The following is a 21,411-nucleotide window of genomic DNA, read 5'->3' as shown; positions in this document are numbered from 1 at the left end:
GATACCACAAACCTCTTATAGTAGTGAAACAGTAACTTCAGCATTAGTACTCTTACTCTAGAAATACTCACAGTAATGTTTCCAAAAGGATTTTTTATTTGCAGAAAAGATCACATTGAGTCAATAAAAATACAAAAGAAGGGAATATCACAGGACAGCTACATGTAAATGAATGGCAGTATTTTTTATTTACTGATTTTTAAAAAAAAGTTACATAGACCCAAAGAGTAGGAAGTTTTAGGACATGGAGGTTACACTTCACAGCTAGCCAGAGGCTTGGGAAGCCACTATAGCAGAGGGCAGAGGGGGACAGTGGGGAGGAAGGGACAAGTGATAACAGTGGGCAGAGGTGACTGTGGCTGACAGTGCGCAACTGGCTGCAGTGGGCAGGGACTGGAAAGAGAGACTGGAATCAACTAGTTAGTAACTGTGGAACCTATCTGACACTAATAAAAACCAGGAGAGTGGGCGATGAAAAGAAAGGCTGTGGATCATTCTTAAGTGGAAGTGTGTATTAACCAGTGCCCACCTTCCAATTTTCAGTCCCTCTGCAGCACTGGGGATAGTGGCCTGCATTCCTGGAGCAGCTGGTTTGTGCCAGAGTGGGCAGTGAGACTCTGCCCTCACAATTTGGGGGGCTGCATGTTGTAGTTGGTTTGGTAGATCCCCAAGGGAACAGTACAGACCTCTCTGCCTAAGTTTTAGCCCTCTCAGGCTATAGCAGCTTCTACCTTTAGCACGTATCAGAAACTTAAAGTAAGTATGCCATTTTCTTTACCCTCTTTGTTGAGCCACAGTTAAGGAAACATTTTGTCAGATCACTGAATGACTACTGAGACAGAAACTTCAGTGACCACACATAACAAAAAAGTCACACTTTGCAAAAAATAGTTTGAAGAAATCACAAATAGCTTTAACCTTCAGCAAACGAAAAGTAGCAATCCTGAGGAGTAGGAAAAAAAGCTATCCATATTTAACCACAGTATTATACAATGTACAGTTTGCAACAAAAAAGTACAAACATACAAAGAAACAGAGAAGAAAGTTACTTTCACAAGATTGAAACAATCCTCAAGTAAGCTCAGACATTGGAATTACTAGCCAAACATGTAAAATCAATGCTCTTAAATATGATCAATGAGCTAAAGGAACCATGGAGACAGAACTAAGGGAAATTAGGAGAATATTATATGGATAAAATGATAACCTAAATAAAGAAATAGAAATTATGAAAAGTAAGAGACTGCAATTCTGGAGGTGAAAAGTACATCTCAAGAATTGAAGTGAAAAATTCACAAAGTGGCAGATTTGAACAGGCAAAAGAAAGCATTTGCAAATGTAAAGTTAGGACAGGTGAAATTATTGAGTCCAAGGAGCAGGAAGGAAAAAGAATGGGGAGGGGGGCACAAAAAAATGAAGAAAGCCTAGGGGACCTGTGGGACATCATCAAGCAGACCAAAATTTATGATCATAGGACTCCCAGAAGGAAAAGATAGAGATAATGGGGCAACAGAATATTTAAAGAAATAATGGCCATTATACACAACAAACAAGAAAAGCAACAAAATCCAAGCAGGATAAACTAAAAGTGATCCACAAGAGGACACATTATAATAAAAACCCAAAGACAACAAGAGAAATTTGAAAGCAGACAGAGAAGTGACTCATCCCATACAATAGATCCTCAGTGAGACTAATAGTTGATTTCTCATCAGAAACCATGGAGATATGAAGGCAGCACACAACATAGTTTAAATAATGAAAGAAAAAAACAACTATCAATTAAGAATTCTGTGTCTGGCAAACCATCCTTCAAGAATGAAGGGGAACTTAAGACAATTTCAGATAAACACAGTGAGTCCTTTACACTGAACTGAAAGGACAAAAGACAGTAACCTGAAGCTGTAAGTAAAAGTAAATGAATAATGATAAACTTCATAGGTAAATATAAAAACCAGTATTATTTTATTTTGGTTTTGTTTTTCCTTTTTAGGAATATGATTTAAGAGGCAAATGTATAAAAAATAATTATAAAAATAGGTTGATGAGCAAACAATGTATACAGGTGTAATCTGAGTTAATAGCAATACGAAAGAATGGGGATGGAGATGTACAGGGGCAGAAAGTTTGCAAACAACTGATATTAAGTGGGGTTTTGTAGTACATTGTTAGTTTTGAGATGTTTGAGACATTAATTGTAATCTCCAAAATAACCCCTAAGAAAATAACAATAAAACACTGAAAAGGAAAGAAGGGAAAATGTTACACTCTAAAAATACAAATAAATATAAAGAACAAGAGTAAAGGAGGAATTGAGGGAAAAGACATATGTCATACAGAAAACAAATGGCTAAATAGCAGAGATATATCCTTATTTATCAGTAATTGCTTCAAATATAACTGGATTAAACTCACCTATTAAAAGGCAGAGATTGGCCAAATGGGTAAAAAACATACCAAAAATACATCCTGTTTAAAGACTCTATACAAATACACAAAGGGGTTAAGGTAAAAGATGGGGAAATTATTTTCCACATAAAAAGAAACCAAAAGAGAACTGGGGTGGCTGTATTCTTCTCAGACAAAATAGACTTCAAGCAAAAAAGTTTGCAAGAGATAAAGAAGGACATTATATATTGATGAAAGTTTCAATAAAGCAAGATGATACAGCAATTATAAAAACCTATTTGTACTTAATAACAGAGCCCTAAAATACATGTAGCAAAATTGACAGAAGTGAAAACAGAAACAGACAATTCTACCATAAAAGTAGGAGATTTCAATACTTGACTTTCAATAACATATACAAGAATTAGGTAGGTGATCAATAAAGAAATAGAGGAATTGAACAGCACTATAAACCAATCACACCTAACATACTTATGTAGAACACTCCACCCAATAAAAATTGAATACACATTCTCTTCAAGTACACAGAACATGCTCCATGATAGACCATATGTTAGGTCACAAGACGATTCTTCGTATATTTAAAAATATTGAGGGAAACGGACTTTGGCCCAGTGGTTAGGGCGTCCGTCTACCATATGGGAGGTCCGCGGTTCAAACCCCGGGCCTCCTTGACCCGTGTGGAGCTGGCCATGCGCAGCGCTGATGCGCGCAAGGAGTGAGGTGCCACGAAAGGGTGTCCCCCGCGTGGGGGAGCCCGACGCGCAAGGAGTGCGCCCGTGAGGAAAAGCCGCCCAGCGTGAAAAGAAAGAGCAGCCTGCCCAGGAATGGCGCCGCCCACACTTCCCGTGCCGCTGACGACAACAGAAGCGGACAAAGAAACAAGATGCAGCAAATAGACACCGAGAACAGACAACCAGGGGAGGGGGGGAAATTAAATAAATAAATAAATCTTAAAAAAAAAAGAAAGAAAAAGAATCTAGACTCCCCGGAGTTAAGAGCCAATTAAAAAAAAAATATTGAAATCATACAAGCTATTTTTGTATAATTACATTGCAATGAAAGCCATACCTGAAGGAAAATTGGAAAATTCACAAGTACGTGAAAATTAAACACACTCTTTAAACAACCAATGGATCAAAGAAGAAATCACGATGGAAATTAGAAAGCACAGTCAAATGAAAACAAAAATACTACATACCAAAACTTATGGAATGCTCAAAATCAGTGCTAAGAGGGGAGTTTATAGTTGTAAATGCCTACATTAAAAAATGAAGATCTCAAATCAGTTACCTAACCTCACATCAAGAAGAACAAGAAAAAGAGCAAACTAACTCAAAGTGAACAGAAGAAATGAAATAATAAAGATGAGAGAGGAGGAAAATAGGGAATAGACACACAATAGAGAAAAACCACCAAAACCAAAAGTTTGTTATGAAAGAGCAACAATACTGACAAACCTTTAGTTAGCCTAAGAACAAAGAGAGATAAGACTTCAATATTAAAATCAGAAGTGAAAGCGGGGACATTACTACTGAACTTAGAAATTAAAAGGATTATAAGAGAATACTAGTAACAACTGAATGCCAACAACTGGAAACCTAGATAAAATGGAAAAATTCCTAGAAACACAAAAACTACCAAAGCTGACTCAATAATAGAAAATTTGAATATACCTGTAACTGAATCAGTAAAGAAAACTCTTTCAACAAAGAAAAGCCCCAGACCAGACGACTTGACTAGTGAATTATACCAAACATTTAAAGAATTAACACCAATCCTTCTTAAACTCTTCCAAAAAAATTGAGGAGGGAACACTTCCTGTGAGGCCAGCATTACCCAGATACCAAAGTCAGACAAAGACACTTGCAAGAAATGAAAACTACAGGCCAGTATTGCTTGTGAATGCAGATGCAAAAATCTCCACAAATTATTAGCCTGCCAAATCCAACAGTACATTGAAAGGATTATCCACCATGACCAAGTGGGGTTTATTCCAGGAATGCAAGGATGGTTCATTTAAGAAAATAAGTCAATGTAATTAATACATGATAATAAAGGTGGAAAAACCTACATTATCATATTAATAGATGTAGAAAAAGCCAATGACAAAAACCAACTCCCTTTTTAAATAAAAAACACTCTGAAAATTAGAAATAAAGGGAATTTCCTCAGTATGATAAAAGCTATATCTGAAAAAACTCACAACTCACATTATACTCAATGGTGAAAGACTGAAAGCTTCCCCCCCCACTAAAAATAAGAACACTTCGAGGATACCCACTTTTACCACTCTAATCTACATCTTACCTGAAGTTCTAGACAGTGTAATTAGACAAGAAAAATAAAGGAAAGGCATCCAAACTGGAAAGGAAGAAGTAAAAATATTTCTGCTTTCAGATGACAAGATCCTATTTGTACACAACCCTAAATAAAATGGACACAAAACCCACAACTATTTGTACTAATGAATTCAGCAAAGCTGTAGGATACAAAATCAACACACAGAAATTTTTATTTCTATAAATTAGTAATGAACACTTTGAAAAGCATTTACAATAGCATTAAGAAGCATAAAATTAGTATTTTATGCTAATAAATTGCTACCCAATGTAGCTAATGTAATTGCTACCCAAATCCTAGAAGCATTTTTTGCAGAAATATAAAAGCCATCACAAAATCCACATGGAATGTGAAAGGGTGCCATATAGCCAAAACAATTTTGAAAAACAACAAAAGCAAAGGACTTGCACTTTTCAATTTCAAAACTTACTAGAACTACAAAGGTGGTTATCAAAACAGTGTGGTACTGGCATAAGGATAGACATTTAATGGATGGAATAGAATTGAGAATCTAGAAACCAACTCTCACAAATAGGGAAGGATGTTGTTTTTTTTTTTTAGGAGGTACTGGGGATTGAACCCAGGACCTCATATATGGGAAGCACATGCTCAACCACTGAGCTACATCTGCTCCCCAATGAAAGCTGTTTTCTTTTTTTGTCTGTTTGCTTTGTTATTTTTAGGAGGTACAGGGGATCAAACCTGGGATCTCCTACATGGAAAGCAGGCACTCAACCACTTGAGCTATATCTGCTCCCCAGGGTTAATTGGCTTTTGACAAGGAGGCGAAGTATATTTGATGGAGAAAGAATAATCTATTAAAATAGTGCTGAGTAAACTGGATATCCACATGCGAAAGAATGGAGTTGGACCCTTATCTTAATCCACAAACATAAGTGGCTCAAAATGGATCAAGGACTAAATTTAAGAGCTAAATCTATAAAATTCTAAAAGAAAATATACTGGAAAATCTTCAAGACCTTGGGTTTGACAATGGGTCTAAGTATTACACCAAAAGCACAGGCAACAAGAAAAAAAAAAGGATAAATAGGACTTCATCAAAATTAAAAGCGTTTGTGCATCAGAGTACACTATCAAGAATGAAAAAATAACCCACATGATGGGAAAAAACATTTGGAAATCATACATGTGATAAGGGCTTAATATCCAGAATATGTAAATAATTCTCACAACTCAACCACAAAAAGAAAAAACAATTTAAAAAAATTGGGAAAGACATTTCTCCCAAGAAGATATTACACAGTCAATAAGCACATGAAAAGATGCTTCAGACCTAAGGGAAATGCAAAGCATAACTACACTGAGATACCGTTTTTTTCATTCATAGGGTGACTATTATTAAAAAATTAAAAAATTACAATTGTTGACAAGGATGGGGAGAAACTGGAACCCTATGCACTATTGGCGGGTATGCATGATGCAGGTGATTCCTTAAAATTTTAAACACAGAATTATCATAGGACCCAGCAATTCCACTCCATTGATATACACCCCAGAGAACTGAAACAGGTATTTTTACACCAGTGTTTACAGAACATTATTCACAAAAGGGGAAAACAACCCAAGTGTCCATCAACAGATGAATGGATAATCAAAATGTGGTCAGTGCATACAATGCATTATTCAGCTGTAAAATGGAATGGAGTTTTGATACATGGATGAATTTTGAAAACATTGTGTTAAGTGAATTAAGTCAGAAACAAAAGGAGAAATATTGTGTGATTCTACTTATAGGAAATATCCAGAATAGGCAGACGCACAGAGATAGAAAGTAGATTTGAGGTTAAGACGGGCTGTGGTGAGGAGGAATAGGGAATGGTGATACTTAAACATTATTGTGAATATAATGACATTGAATAGCAAGCACACTTAAAAATGGTTAAAATAGTAAATTTTAAGTTGTATGTATTATAAACATTGTATAAAATTTAACTATTTTACCACAATAAAAAAGGGGTATTTTTTTAAAAGTTATACAGTCATTGCAAAACCTAAGTGAAAATAAAAAGCATATAGCCTCATCAGTCTCATTAGAGATAACCACAGGTACAAGGACATATTTCAGTGTATTTTCCATGCACATTAAAAAAATAGAAATAGGGTGTATCCATACTGTTCACCAAGTAGCTTTTTAAATATAACTCCATTATTTTAGAGCTCTAACCTGCCAAGAGTACATCCTACAGTACATTTCATTATTTTTCAACAAATGGATAATATCTGATCCTATTGATATCATAATTTATTTAACTATGATACATTTAGGCTATTTTCAATATTTTTTTTATTATTACAAATCATACTCCAATAAGCTTATTTTGTACACTTGTTTGAATATTTTCTCTTAGACTCAGAGTATGCTTGTTTAAAAGAGTAATACGATCAAATTTCCATCCAAAAGTGGTATGCCTAATACATTTTGAGCATTCCTATTCCCTTGCTGAATCACCATCACAGAGTATCCTCTTAAGCTTCTTAATCTTAACTAGAATTAGATTTTTAAATTCATAATCTGTCATCACCTACCAGTTTATAATGAGCTTCCCAAGTAAGGTTCTGAAGTAGGGAAACAATTTGTTAAACCTGTACTTTACAAATAAGGGAGTAAACTGATTAATACACTGATTTACAATATTCTAGAGTCAGTCCTTCCATTCCTGATCTAGGAAGCTACTAAACCCATTAGCAGCTATTTTAAAAGTGCAAATAAAGTGCTCATGCACTGCTGCCACTCCTTACTTTGACTTTTAAATGAAAAACAGCTAAAACAAGAACACAGATGATCTTAGAAGTAGTTTTTGTTTTTAGTACCAAGCTTAGTTTTCAAGGTGCGATGAATGGAAGCGATAATTTTACAAATACAAAAACTAATACATATCCTTGTTACATGCTGGGAAAAAAAACAAAAACACTAATGACACGTAAAATCATTAATACTCCTCATTTTCCTCTTTTAGCTTTAAAGGCACAATAATTCATGTCCTTGAGCCTGGGAAGGAATTAAACTTTCCCTTTCCGTTCCTTCAGAATTTTCCATATTAAACTCAATTTGAGCAGAGAACACTTTCCTTAGCTCACAGCATGGTAACTAATGAATTCAACATTTTCTTTTATTGTTGCAGATAAAGCATATTAAAGCAAGGATAAATGCATAGATGTAACCCTTGTGCATTAAACAGAGTACACAGCTGCACACATTTCAACCTGATCCTGGATCCTGGGGCTACTGATATCTCAGAATTTACAATTAACAAAATGGCAGGGTGTGTGTGTGTGTGTGTGTGTGTGATTAAAAATAGGTATACAGACCCCCAATGGACTTAAATAAGTAAATGAATCGTGTGTGTGTGTGTGAGATTAAAAATAGGTATACAGACCCCCAATGGACTTAAATAAGTAAATGAATCAGGCCTATTCTCTTTGGATTGTTAACAGCAAACTGGAATAATAGCTGCTCAAAAAATATGTGACATCTTTTCTGCAAAGGAAGGATAATCTACGTCACATGAATTCACTTAAACAATTGCGTTACTAGAGATATTTTGGACAGTACTGACTTTCAGAATGAATTAAACTTTCTGGAATGGTTGAAAATAGACTAAACGATAAACTTTATGAAATAATTTTTATCTAAATATAATCAAAGTAACAATGAAAATATAGCATTTTAATATCAAAATCTTACAACTAAAGATGTCTAAGATACTCTTTATAAATCTGTTGTTCATAAATAAGCATACTGGATTTAATAATTCATGTTTTCAATTACAGCTAGGAAAGAAAAAACAATGCAGTAAGACCATAAATATAATCGTTTCCCATCCAGAACATAAAAAATGGAATGTAAGTAATACAGAGTAACTGATAACAAAGACTATATACTATATATATATATATAGCAGTGTACATAAAAGCCCTAAATATTCAAATTTTCATAAGATTTAAAAAATATATGACTTCTGGTCCCTTGTAACATTCTAACCCCATTCTTCCAAACAGATCCTTTGTACAATTGCAATTTCCAGAAATTTATGATGTAGACTGTTACAATTTTTGAAATTTTTATTTCCCTGGCTTGAGGGCCGGTACTTGTTCTCCTTGCCATCATTAAATATTTGCATCTGAGACTCAACCTTCCTTGGTGTAACTGAGGTTTTGGCACCCAGTTCTGATCTTGTGTCCTTCTAAATACATAAGCACCAAGAGTTTTTTGGGGTTTTTAAAAAAAAGTTATACTTCTAAACCCTGGAAAGTATTAACAAATGAGAAAGATAAGCTAAAGCACAAAGTAACATTTCAAAGTCTAAGTATTCTGATTTAATTTTCTAGAATTACCTTGAACTTACATTCAGACAGATACTTCCTGTGTTCACTCAAACTACAAATGCTAGACTGCACATTTCTTTCTCTTCTTCTCAAGGTCAGTGACATCACTTTGAACAGTTAACATATTGATCACAGAAGTATTAACTGAGCTCCTACATTAATCTGTCTATATATTACACATTTAATCCAACACTGGTAAAATACTGGAATCCAGATGACAATAACTCTTTCTTCAGGCAACCAGAGAAAACTAGGTCCTCCAGGTTCAACATTAGGAACTGATTCAGGTAGGGTGAGTTATACCTTTTTCTTCACCTTGGAATCAATTTATTTCTTAGTGGAATCTATTCCATAGATAACAGGCATGGGAAGAAGGAGGTAAATATGAAAGGTTGGCACAGAATAAAGCAATTAACTTAAATGGGACTGTTCAATTAAAAAGCTTAAATGTGACCAAAATAAGAGGGGAGAAAGAGCCCAGTCAAAATAACATTGAATAGTATACACCTTACCATAATGAACGTGGGAAAGCTTAACATTCCTCTTGCAGTTTTGGACAGATTAAGTACACAAAAAAATAAATTAGGTTATAGAATATTTGAATGTCATCACCAATTACATGGAATTTAAAAACTGATCACAATCAAGTCACACAGAAAACTGCAATAAATTAATTATTGAATAGAACACAATGCAATTCAAAGAAAAATTTTTATAAGAAATTAAACCCTTGAAAATTAAAAATAACTTTTTATTATGTAAAATTTCAAACCCATATGCAAAAGTAAAAAGACTAGTACCACAGGGCTCATCAACAGATAGCAACTCATAGCCAGTCTTGTTTCATTTATTTATACCACAATTTTATTTCTTCACAATCCTTTTTCAGATTATTTTGAAGCAATTCAAGATAGTATATAATTTCACCTGTAAATATTGTGGTAGAATATTTGAAAATTAAAAGTAACAATAACAACAACAATCAATCAAGAAAACCCTTGATCACTTTTGAATCAAGGAGAAAAATCAAATGTGTATGATGGGAACACCTCCACGTTAAAACTTTTGAAAATGTTATGGGAAAAGATAAGGACTGACATTCCTTCCTTCCTTTAAATCTAACTCAATGAACTGTGAAGAGTAAGTATAGAGGAATATCTGTAACAGTTAGAAGTTAGAAACCTTTAAAAATGCTAGAACATTAAAAGCAATTAAAAATATTCTCAAGGTTAACCTGTAAAACACTTCTTGAGAGGGCAGTATGGTCTACTGAAAAGACAGGATCCTAGGAACAAAAAAACCCCCTGGTGTTCCTGAAGGAGAAAATAAAATAAATGGAATAAAAGCAATGTTTAATGACTTAATATAAGAATTTCTTTAGCTGAAAGGCTTAATGTACACATCAAAAAAGATCCCTGAGGCTGGGTTGTCAGGTGTCAGAAGGCAAAAATTAATGAAGAGAGAAAAATAGATATCTTGTCGAAGATTTAAATTTCAAAAACAAAGAATACTCCTAGAGGTATCCAGAACCACCCCATCTGCCCCCATCCTGAATAAGTTACATAGTAACAGTTGGACTTGGTTCAGACTTCTCTTCAAAATTAGTTGTTAGGAGACAATGAATACAAGTTTCAGAGTTTTGAAAAAGATTATTTCCCAGGAATTCCATACCCAACCATACTGGTCACCTGTGAAGAAAGCAGAAATTCATTTCAGATATATATAAACTCAGAAAAAATAAAGCCACATATCTCTCAAAAAAACCCAAATAAACAAAATAAGTACTCTGATTGCTGTATCAAAATTAAGGAATGGTTACGTAGCAATACAAATGACTAATCATAAACACAGAAACTAATTACATTTATTAGTCTGAAAAACAACTACTATGTTACAAAAGAAAATGCAAATATAATTCCAAAAGGTGCAACATAAAAAAATGTACAACTATTAGAATAATTTGAGAATGATACCTCAAGTATGAATTTGAGAACTTTTCCACAAAAATAGGAAAAGGGAAGGAGTAGTAAGAAACATTACAGGGAAGTGGACTTGGCCCAATGGATAGAGCATCCACCTACCACATGGGAGGTCCGCAGTTCAAACCATGGGCCTCCTTGACCTGTGTGGAGCTGGCCCATGTGCAGTGCTGATGCGAACAAGGAGTGCCGTGCCATGCAGGGGTGTCCCCTGCGTAGGGGAGCCCCATGCGCAAGGAGTGCGCCCCGTAAGGAGAGCGCCCCGTAAGGAGAGCGCCCCGTAAGGAGAGCCGCCCAGCACGAAAGAAAGTGCAGCCTGCCAGGAGTGGCACCACACAAATGGAGAACTGATGCAGCAAGTCGACCCAATAAAAAAAGAGTCACAGATTCCTGTGCCACTGACAAGAATAGAAGCAGACACAGAAGAACTCACAGCAAATGGACAGAGAGAGCAGACAACTGGGGGCGGGGGAGAACGGGAAGGAAATAAGTAAAAAAAAAATAAATCTTTTAAAAAAAAAGAAACATTACAAATGTACTCTATGTATTACTTACATAAGAGGAGTGAACAAATAGGGATTTATTTTAAGGTTTATATTAAGGGAACTGTATTTTTGGCTGCGCTTCTTAAATTTTTCAAGTATTTACCAGTAAAACTAAAAGTAAGGTCATTACTTTTCAAATGACTATAGGGAAATAAAAACATCATTGCATATAATCTACAGAGAAAAAAAGAAAATAAAGAATATGCTACAACTGAGCAGTTACACTCTTACTCATACATACTGGAAACAACCTAAATATCCATCAATGGTTATATGGATAAAAATACTGTGGTACAGTCATGTAAAGAAATATTATGTGGCAGTGAAAATAAACTATCAACAACATAATGTTAAATAAAAAAAAATCTCAGAAGAATACACGATTTCATCTACATGAAAGTCATAAAACAAGCAAACTATTTAAAGTATGTGGGAGAACCATAATGAAAAGCAAGATAATGAATATCACCTAGAAGATAAGCTAAGGGTTATATTCTCTTAGGGGAGAAGTAGTAAAGTGAGGTACACAGATGCTTTAAAGGTAGTAGTAATTTATTTTGTGTGTATATGATACATTTCACAATTTAAAAAACTTAAAAAGAACATCAGAAAAACAGCAGTGAGTTTTTAAACTTTCAAAGAATAGGTATTTCAATTACTTTGCAAAATGTTTCCACTTTAAGGAAAAGGTGGAAACTCCCTGAAAATTGTAACTAGCAAAACTCCGGTGAACAACAGTTAAAAAAAAATGACGGTAAAAAAATAACAGTAAAAAATGCATATTTAAAAACAAAAAATATACTTATTAATATATATTAAACACACATAAACAAAGACTGAAAATTTTATTCCAGAAAAACAAGAACAATGCAGTGTTGAAATTTTCATAACATTAAATTCACCACAAAGTATACCAAGTATACCCTCCCTCAAAAGACAATTAATTAATGAAGAACTGCAGAATAACGCTTTTGGATCTCTGGTTTGGTCCCTTTGTTGGGTAACTCAGAGAATTCCCAAGACACCACAACCTAATTTGAACCCCCTTCAAAGTAGGGCACACATACAAAATAATCCAATAGGGTGAGATTTAATGTACGGATTGACACTGCCTCCTCCCTCTGCTCCAGATATCAGACAGACCATGTGTTACTCATCCCAGGCAGACAATGTGGATGGGTTAACACAACAACCCTCATTCATTAGCTTTTGACGGTGGAATCATCTCTCATTCATTAGATTCCTTGTGCTGATGAGTATGTATGGGTGTCTAAGTGGATTTAAAGATATTACTTTTAACTAAATTATCTCTCATAAAAAGGCCAAGAAGAGTAAACAGATTCCTGCAAAGAAATCTTGGGAGTACATAATAATGCAAGCAAAAATGAACAAGAAAATGGCAGGGACACATCAACTGAGCTCACCAACCATACTAAGAAAACAGACAATAATAATGCCATCAGATAAGAAAAAAGTTGGTTAAAAGACTTCAAAACTATTGAAAAAACGTGAACTTTGGATTTATATGTACTGACATTTGTCCTAGATTAATTCTATACCTTTTATTTTAGCTGGTGATTTGTAAGATGCTTAAAACTAGGTATTCAGAATATTAAAATGAAGTCTCGAGGAAGTGGATTTGGCTCAACCGATAGAACATCCCCCCTACCACATAGGCGGTCGAGGGTTCAAACCCAGGGCCTCCTGACCCATGTGGTGAGCTGGCCCACTTGCAGTGCTGATGCACACAAGGAGTGCCCTGCCACTCAGGGGTGTCCCCCCCACATATGGGAGCCCCACACACATGTAGAGTGCCCCATAGAGAGAGCCCCATGTGAAAAAAGCACAACTTGCCCAGGAGTAGCACTATACACATGGAAAGCTGATGCAGCAAGGTGACACAACCGAAAGAGACACAGATTCCCAGTGCTGCTGACAAGAATCCAAGTGGACACAGAAGAACGCATAGCAAATGGACACAGAGATCAGACAACGCAGTGGGGGGAGAGAAATAAAAAAAATAATAAATCTTTAAAAAAAATAAAAAATAAAATAAAATGAAGTCTCACCGTTTTTTTAGCAATATATTTCAAGTCATAGAAACTTAATCAAGTACTTCTTAATACTTAAAAATAAATATTTCCAGTAAGTATATTACTAAATATCTAGAAGAGTCTTTTCAGAGGCAGCAATTCCTAATCACTGGGGAAACATCTCTTCATTCTCTCATGCTAAAAATGGCTAAATAAATACATGGAAAATATGGCAACAAAACAAGCACATTGCTTTCATCACCAAATACTGTTGAAAAATGATTAGAAAACACTACTGAGTTGAAGAAACAAAGTTTATAGCAAATTACACTGTGTGGGATATTTTCTATATAACTGATTTCAAGTACAGATGTTTTTAACATGTCTGAACTTACGGTGTTTACTAGATTCTCTTTCAAAAATGAATTTCATGAAGAAACTACTTTTTGGTGAGTCATTAAAGGAAAGCTGTACCAGAGAAGATATAGTCTCATAAGCAAAGCATTTTTTAGGAAAAAGACTGTCAGGAAAACATATTAATTCTACGTACAGCTGTAATGAAGCAGCTGCTTTCACCGAAAAAGGGAAAAAATAAAAAAGGAAAAGCAAAAAAAAAAAAAAAAAAAAGGGAAAAGATTTCAGAGTAAGATTAGACATGGGAAAATCATTTATTGCACCATTCAGACAAGCTAATGCAGCAAAGAAGATGAAGTCAGAAGTACCAAAAGTGCTAGAGGATATCAATGTGATCAATTACGTAAAAGCAAGACCTTTGAAATACAGTAAAATCTTCACATCTGCTTAATGAGAAGGAAAATGACTATGAAAAATCTTTTGTCCCACAGAGAGGGTAACTGTATGTCTTAGCAGAGTACTTCAAAGTGCTGCCAACCTTGAGAAGAATTACACATTTTACTTTTCAAAAGTGAAAGAGCTTCTAATTTGCTGACTTTTCCTATGCCAACAAAAGTGATGAACAGAATTATTTCAGCTAGAAGATAATTTAGGAAAAAACAGTGGGGAAAAAAAAAAAGACAACTAATCTATCCATTAAGATAAAGTTGTAACAATGAAGAGAAATTATTTAAAAAACAAAAAACAAAAACCACCCATCTCTTCCACAAATGGAGCTCCATTTGCAAAAGAATGAAGGAGAAGCTTTACCTAATTACAAAAATCAACTCAAAATGAATCAAAGACCTAAATACAATGGCCAGAACTATAAAATTCTTAGAAGAAAATGTAGGGAAGCATCCTCAGGACTTGTGTTAGGAAATGGTTTCTTAGACTTAACACCCAAACCACAAACAACAAAAGAAAAAACAGATAAATGGGACCCTTTGTGCATCAAAGGACTTTATAGAAAATCTACACAACGGGAGAAAATATTTGGAAACCACATATCTGATAAGGGTTTAATGTCTGGAATACATAAAGAAATCCTTCAACTCATTTACAAAGAGATAAACAACTCAATTTAAAAATGGGTAAAAGATCTGAATAGACATCTCCAAAGAAGATATACAATTGGTCAGAAAGTGGAAATCAAAATCAGAGAGCATAAAGAAATACCATTTCACACCCTCTAGAATGGCTATTCTTGAAAAAAAAACAGGAAATGACAAGTATTGGAAAGGATGTTGTAAAGACGAATACTCATTCATTGCTGGTGGGAATGTAAAATGGTACAGGCACTGTGTAAGACTGTTTGGCAGTTAAGAATTACCATATGGCCCTGTAATTCCAGGTATATGCCTCAAAGAACTGGAAGCAGGAACTTGAACAGCTATTTTCACACCAGTGTTCAAAGTGGTATTATTCACAACTGCCAAAAGATGGAAGCAACCCAAGTGTCCATCAACCAATGAATGGATAAAGAAAATGTGGTATAATACACATGACAAAAATATGATCTGGTCCTAAAAAGGAAAGAACCTTGAAGATATCATGCTGAGTAAAAATGCCAGACACAAAAGGACAAATATTTTGTTACCTCAGATATGAAATAATTAGAATAAGTAAACTCAGAGAGTAAAAAAAAATAGAATATAGGTTACTAGGGGACTGGGTAAGGGTAGGAAATAGGGAATTAAGGCTTAAAATGTACAAGGTTTCTATTTGGGATGATAGAAAAGTTTTGATAATGGATGGCGATGATGGAGGCAAAACATTGTGAATTTAATTAATAGCAGTGAATTATATATCTAAATGTGGTTAAAGAGGGTAAATGTTAGGTTATATATATATTAGAATAAAAACTTTCAAAAGAATACATAGAACTGCACAACACAGTGAACCCTAAGTTAAACCATGGACTAAAGTTAATTGTACAATTATAACAATGTGCTTTTGTTGAAATGTAACAAATGCATCATACTAATGCAAGGTTTTAATTAATAGGGTGGTATATGGGAACCCTGTATTTCACACATGATTCTTCAGTAAACCCACAACTTCTTTAATGATAATAATAATAATAAATTAGACAGGGGCCATGGATTGCAGCATTCAAAATAAAATAGAGGGGAAATTTTAAAAAACCTCATATTATGAAGACAGTATTTTTTAAAAACTGGCTTAAAAAATTAATTTGCCTTCCATTACATGATTTTGTTGTGGAAAATAATGTGTATGTGTCATGTCTTAAAACTCTCACATCTACACTGAACCAAGTAGACTTTGCTTCATTTACTATAATGTATTCTCATTCTCTCTCACACATACGTACATACTTTTTCCCTAAACTATTCAAAATTAAGTTGCCTTTTCTTGTTTTTCACAACGTTGGCATTTCTGAAGTCTAATGGCACATTATTTTGTAGAATGTCCCTTAATTTGGGTTTGTTTGATATTTCCTCATGATTAGATATAGAGAATGAATTTTTAGCAGGCACAGGAAAGAAGTGAATTTTTATCTTAATATATCTATTAGGGAGGTACCTCATGCCAATCTGTCCCACTGTTGGAGCTATTAACTTTGATTACTTTAAGACTGGGTTTACAATGGAATCCATTTTGAAGTAACTCTTTTCCTTTTTGTAATTAATAAGTAATTTGTGGGAGGACACTTTAAGGCTAAGTATATTGTTTCATATCAAACTTTCATCAACCAGTTTAAAATCCATTGATGATTCCTGAATAATCAATTACCATCACAGTTAAGATTCTTTGTGATTCTTTTAACTCCATTGATTCTTTTAACTCCATTATTCCTTCTATATTTATCATTTAGGGTTCAATTCTAATAAAGCCTTTTTCATTCTCTTCCATTCATTTACTTATACCACTGTGGACACAGATTCTTATTTCATGAACATTATATATCTGTCATTATTTATTCTGATACTGAAAATTGCCCCAGATTTGGCCACTGGGAACCCTTTCACCTTTCGTCCAAGGAATATTGCTTCTAGTGAGAAATGGTGGTTTTTTGGTTTTGTTTTGTTTTGTTTTTAAGGAGGTACCAGGGATTGAACCTGGGACCTTGTACATGAGAAGCAGGCACTCAACCAGTGAGCTACACCTGCTCCTGTAACAGTGTTTAGAAGCAAATATTTGGACAATAGTTACATAGGGTTATCTTTGCTTCCAAGTCTTCTGAATATGCATAAGAAATAAACACATACATGTAGTCATCTATTTCTAAATATCTGTAAAAGGATGAGATCATACTGATACCGCTGTTGCCACTTCAGTACCCATAGTTCCCCCTTTTCATATTGAACCTCCTTCCCCAACAGTGAGAACCTGGTATATGTTATTTTCAGTAAAATTACACATTGCTCAATCCTACAATAAACATTCTAGGATGCAAAATAGATTTTATAGCACTTTTTGTCTTTAGATCAACAGTCTATCATTTGAAACACAGGTTCATTTGTTTCTGTTTATATTCCATTTCAGGTTTATTTCTCCAATAAAGGTTTTAAAAATCTCTTTATGATTTTATACTTATCTTTATTAACTATCAATTTTTTTAGGAGGTTCCGAGGATTGAACCTAGAACCTCATATATAGGAATCAGGCGTTTAACCACTGAGGTATAGCTGCTCCCCTTGATCCATTTTTAATTCAAAAACTAAATACACAGCTGTAGCTAAAGAAATCATTAAGGGTAATTTACGTGTTGTGTTTCTTTGCTCTTTTATTATTTCTAAAAATTTCTTTTAGTATTTAGGAAGGTCTGAGTTTTTGGTTTTTTTTGCTCTTTACTTATTCTATTGGTTTTCTTTGTATTTATTTATTTATTTATTTATTTTTTTAAAAAGATTTATTTATTTATTTAATTTCCCCCCCTCCCCTGGTTGTCTGTTCTTGGTGTCTATTTGCTGCGTCTTGTTTCTTTGTCCGCTTCTGTTGTCGTCAGCGGCACGGGAAGTGTGGGCGGCGCCATTCCTGGGCAGGCTGCTTCTTTCTTTTCACGCTGGGCGGCTTTCCTCACGGGCGCACTCCTTGCGGGGGACACCCTTGCGTGGCACGGCACTCCTTGCGCGCATCAGCACTGCGCATGGCCAGCTCCACACGGGTCAAGGAGGCCCGGGGTTTGAACCGCGGACCTCCCATATGGTAGACGGACGCCCTAACCACTGGGCCAAAGTCCGTTTCCCTTCTTTGTATTTATACATTTGTAATGCCTTAATCCTATATGCTTATATCATCTAGTATGACAATTTTCAATTGTATATTCTGATTTTCAACTATTACCCTTAACAACAATCAATAAGCTTATTCTGCTCTCCTTTTTACATTTTCCTTTTCATTGTATTATTTCTACTTTGTAATAACATGTAAGATTTCCATATTACTTTTCCATCCTTGTTGCCATCTGTTTTAGTCTTAGATCTACATTTAAATATAATACTTACCCTCAGACCTTGGAAGATAATTTACAAACCCAACTCTTAAGTTTGATAAAACATATGTTCTTTGTAGCTTAATGTGTACAGTATTCTCTCTTTGTAAGTTTAAAATGTTGTTCTAGTCTTGATACCTGAAGAACATCTTGTCTTTATATAAAATTCTTGGTTTATACTTTTTCTTTAGGTTTCCTGAAAGCGCTGTTAGATTGTTAACTTCCTTTGCATGTTTCTCTTAAGACATCTGTGCTAGTCTAATTTTCTTGCTCTGTAGTGTTTGCTTTTTTTCCTTTCGGAGGCTCTCAGAATTTTTTACCTTTAAAGTCTAATAATTTTACAAAGGTATAACTTAAAGTTGACTATCAAGATCAATTTTCCCAGGTACTCTAGGGTTCTTTCAATATGTAGACTTAGTTCTTTTGTGTCTGAAAAGTTCTTTTTTACTTGACTGTAGTTCTGTTCCTAGTATCTAGCTTTTTAAATCATAAATAAGATGTTGAAGCCTTTTGTCTTACATCAACTATAAACACTTTCGCTTTCACAAGTTTTACTTCTCATTCACTTGAGTATTTTCCTGCCTTTCTCTTATCCTTTATTTTCATTTGAATCCAATTCCCTTGAAGATTGTGGAATTTAGGTTTCTATAATTTTTATCTTTTTCTTCCTTACCTTTAATAGATTCAATCAACTGTCTTCATTTCTCATTTCTTCCTGATTTTTTGTTTGTTGTTTTGAAATACATAATTGTTTCTCCTATCTCCAAATGCTTGTTTGAGGATATTTAATTTAGTTTGGAGTGTTGTGTTACAGTTTTCTTCTGCTTTGTGCTTTTGTGGGGAGAAGTTTTCATCTATTGAGAAGTTTTGATTTTCATTTTATGTTTTCTTCTTATGGTGGCTTTTGGTGGTTCATAAGATTCCTATTTCCAAGAGCCCTCTCTTCTGTCCCTATGATTTCTTTTTTGGTGGTCACAGAGGTGGTAAGGAAGATGTGTGTCCTCTATTTGAGGGAGTAGGAAAGGAAGGAGTTTCTACTTCATCTTTTTATTTTTCCTAAAGATTTTTATTTATCTATTCCCCCCTGCCCAGTTGTTTGCACTCACTGTCTGCTCTCTGTTGATCTTCTTTTTAGGAGGCACTGGGAACCGAACCTGGGACCTTCCATGTGTGAGAGAGGCACCCAATCACTTGAGTCACCTCCACTCCCTGCTTGTTGGGTCTCTCATTGTGTTTCCTTGCAGTGTCTCTTTGTTGTCACCTCACTGAATTAGTTCACTGCGCCAGCCAGCTGTCTTGCTCCTCTTCTTTATGAGGCACCAGGAACCGAAGCCCAGGACCTGCATGTGGTAGGTGGTGCCCAGCTGCTTGAGCCACATCTGCTTCCCTCTACTTTACAGGACCATAAATTACCTCCTTTACCGTCTTTTTCCTTCATTATTCAATTTCCAAAGGGCACTTTCCCTTGCTTTGAATTTCTTCACCCCAAAAAACAATGACTTTCAAAGACAGCCACCTTGAATCACATACTCTGTCAAGTCTAAGACATGTAGTTTGTATGTTGATCTAACAGGGTGCTTTTTCACTTAAGGTAAGGTTTCTCTTTCTGATGGTGACCAGATCAATCCTAGTTTCTTCCACAGATTTTCCAACTGCCCTTTTTTTCTACAAAGGCTTGTGGCTGGATAGAAAGACATCTCTGTTGTGGTTTGGTGTTTACTTTTCTACTTACAGGTAATTTGAAGTTTTTATATATTTTTTGAAGGGTTTAAAAATAACATTTTTTTTCAAACTTTTAATTGTACAATATAGAAAACTGAAAACCACAAGAAGGAAAGAACACAAAAGTCATCCTGAATCACAAGCAGTTAAGTTTGACATAACCTTCTACATCCTCTGTGTGTATACACACAACTGAGCTTCATTTTTATTGGGTCAAGATCTCATAGAATTAATTGGGAAGCGGACTTGGCCCAATGGATAGTGCGTCCGTCTACCACATGGGAGATCTGCGGTTCTAAACCCCAGGCCTCCCTGACCTGTGTGGAGCTGGCCCACGTGCAGTGCTGATGTGCGCAAGGAGTGCTGTGCCACGCAGGGTGTCCCCTGCGTAGGGGAGCCCCATGTGCAAGGAGTGCTCCCCGTAAGGAGAGCTGCCCAGCGCGAAAGAAAGTACAACCTGCCCAAGAATGGTGCCACACACATGGAGAGCTGACAGAACAAGATGATGCAACAAAAAAAAACAGATTCCCGGTTGCTGCTGATAAGGATAGAAGTGGTCACAGAAGAACACAGTGAATGGACACAGAGAGCAGACAAGTGGGGGAGGGGGAGCCAGGGAAGGGGAAATAAATAAATAAATAAATCTTAAAAAAAAAAAAAAGATCTCATAGAATGTATCATGCTTTTTCACACATCATGAATATTTACCAATTCAAAGCCTCAAAGCCATGAAGTATTGCAATAACCAAGAAACATGACACCATCTCAAGGGAAAAAAATGTATTCCTTTCTGGAGGACAAAAATGGCAACAGGCCTCTATAGATTTTGGCAGAATTGCAAATACTGTGCTCCCTTAATAATGCTCACTTTAAAATGAGACATAAAGCAATGGAGTATAATAAGTATAATGCTTCTAAGAAAATTCATTATCAGATCTATAATGTGAAGTTTATAACATTCTCTATCTAGCATTTTCTGTCTTATAGCTATGCTGTGGTATGCTTTTAGGCAGCTTTATTTGTTCTTTTTACTGATCTTCACTGATTTTGGAGGAGATGTGGAGCTATTTGGATTTATCCTTATCATATCATTATTCTTACTTGCCCAGAAGTTTTCAATTTTGGAAAAAACTGTCCAATTTTGCAAGAAAAAGAATGACACCTGACAAGATGGAAATATG

At 35.1% G+C, this 21,411-nt stretch overlaps 1 protein-coding gene across 2 annotated transcripts in view; it reads right to left on the bottom strand.

Annotated features, from left to right (window-relative positions):
* ARID2 (AT-rich interaction domain 2) overlaps nucleotides 1–21,411 on the bottom strand; it is a 230,771-nt gene that overhangs the window by 121,804 nt on the left and 87,556 nt on the right. The gene's annotated exons all lie outside the window — the stretch shown is intronic.

The sequence above is a fragment of the Dasypus novemcinctus genome, chromosome 12 (genome assembly GCF_030445035.2).
Source record: "Dasypus novemcinctus isolate mDasNov1 chromosome 12, mDasNov1.1.hap2, whole genome shotgun sequence".
In the NCBI taxonomy this organism is placed as follows: Eukaryota; Metazoa; Chordata; class Mammalia; order Cingulata; family Dasypodidae; genus Dasypus; species Dasypus novemcinctus.
The sequence above is the reverse complement of the archived record's forward strand: the minus strand, read 5'-3'. Positions and strand labels throughout refer to the sequence as shown.